This window comes from Bison bison, unplaced genomic scaffold (genome assembly GCF_000754665.1).
Source record: "Bison bison bison isolate TAMUID 2011002044 unplaced genomic scaffold, Bison_UMD1.0 scf7180017864037, whole genome shotgun sequence".
NCBI lineage: Eukaryota > Metazoa > Chordata > Mammalia > Artiodactyla > Bovidae > Bison > Bison bison.
In genome coordinates this window covers 156,797-158,653 of record NW_011494609.1, presented here as the reverse complement: position 1 = coordinate 158,653, position 1,857 = coordinate 156,797, and the positions used below count along the sequence as shown (strand labels likewise).

Here is a 1,857-nt window from a genome sequence, read left to right as displayed (position 1 = left end):
CCCTGTCTGTTGGAAGCTAATTCCTTTCACGTTGGCCTGAGTGATCGGCGTGGGCGGCGCAGCGTTGGCAGCCCGCCCCGCGCGGGGGCGGCCGCGTTGGTTCCCGGAACAAAAGTTCAAGGCCAAGGCCACGACGCAGATCACCTAGGGCGGCCCCGCCCCTCCCTGCCCGCCCCACACCCGGGTCTGGGAAGGTGCACGCCGCTGCGCACACACGCACACACACCAGTCACGCACACACACCAGTCACACACACAGGTGCGCACGCAGATCATCACGCATACAGTACATAAAAGCACACCTCCTCCCCCTCTCGCCCCCGCCCCTCGCCCGAAGCCTAGAGCAGCTACTTGACTTTCAGAGCCTGTTAGGATTCGGCTTTCTCCAAAAAAAAGAAAAGAAGGGAAAACACTAAGGCCCCTCTCTCCCAGGAAGACCAGCCTCCAACGTCTTGTGCTCTCAGCACAGCCAGAAGCAGTGTTTGTGCAGCTCGGTGTCCTCATGGAGCTTCACCCCGGTAACTAATCACCCCCCACCCCCGCCCCCGCCCCGGCGGTGAGCTCAGCAGAGTCCCCGGCAGCCCTGGCTCCGGTCTCCCGGAGCACCAGCCCGGACCGGAGGTCAGACAGGTCAGAAGGCAGGGCCCAGCTCTCCAGGGGCTGGAGACTTACGAAGCGGGAGCAGGGCTGGCTGGGGACACCAGGTCAGCTCTCGGGACGCCGCGCCCTCACGGGGCACCGTCTGCTGGCCTCCAGCCTGGGGCGCCCAGGGAGCCAAGGGCAGGGGCCACGGGCCAGTGGGGCGGACCGGCCCGACTGCCTGGTGTGGCTTTCACAGGGCAGCAGCTGCCTGGCCTGGCAAAGGAAGGGCTGGCCGGGTGCCTCCACATCTGATTCATGATGTGGGTATCAACACACCTGACTCCCCGGCCGGCGAGGACCCATCCGGATGAAACTTTTGTGTCTGAGGACCAGCTCACACTCTGCAAGAACTCACTAGGGGTTGTCACCATGCTGGTGGGGTGGAAAAGAGAATTTTTCTTATGCGAAAGAGCTTCAGAGATATGTATCCCTGTTTGTGTGTGTTTTCTGGAAAGCTGAACCTGAGGAGCCTCTCCTACCGCTGTTTAGAAGCAGGCATCCTTTCTCTCTCAAAACGGGTGATGGGCAGCAGGACTCGACTCCCAAAGGCCTGGTCCTTAGGGCTGGAAAAGCGTGTTGAGATGGCTGCCTCAGTGAACCTCACCTGAATGAGGCGGCTTTCTGTGACCCCACTACCCCCTCCCAATCTGCTGGTGGAAAAGGAAGTTTAAAAGAGGAACTGTCCAACTCAAAGGCCGGCTTCTGTATCATCGCTTGGGCTAGCTGCTTGTCCTAGGGCTCATGATTGTTTTGGCACGTTACATGAAGCACAGAAAAATACACTCATCTCTTTTTTTTTTTTTAAAAGGCATTAGATCAAGAATTCTAATGACTAAAGGAGGGACAGTGACAGAAGCAGCTATTCACAGCCTTATAGATCAGCTTCAGAAGAGAAAAATGAGAATTATTCTGACCCGGATTTCATTCTGAGCCTTTCATTGAAAATCATACCCATTTTCCTTAAACTGGGATTATTAACTATTTTCTAAATGCTGCTGTGGACATTTTTAGGACTAGGCAGGGAACTCAGGGTATCCTTTCAAAGATACAGTTAAACCAAATCCATTGTATTTAGGTCAAAGTGATTTGAAATGCTAGGTTGAATGGACCTAGATGGACTCTTGATGAGTGCAGTGTGTACACATTTCCTTCATAAGTAGGTCGATTTACATGTGACAATATGTGTTGGGTATATTTTTTGGCAGCTGGTTATAGT

General features: G+C 54.6%; 1 long non-coding RNA gene across 1 annotated transcript in view; it reads right to left on the bottom strand.

Moving 5' to 3' along the window:
- Positions 1–841, bottom strand: part of LOC104984874 — an 8,011-nt gene extending 7,170 nt beyond the window's left edge. Inside the window, exon 1 of the long non-coding RNA XR_824804.1 lies at positions 672–841. This is a non-coding gene — a long non-coding RNA (uncharacterized LOC104984874). The remainder of the gene's footprint in view (positions 1–671) is intronic.
- Between the last annotated feature and the right edge of the window lie 1,016 nt (positions 842–1,857).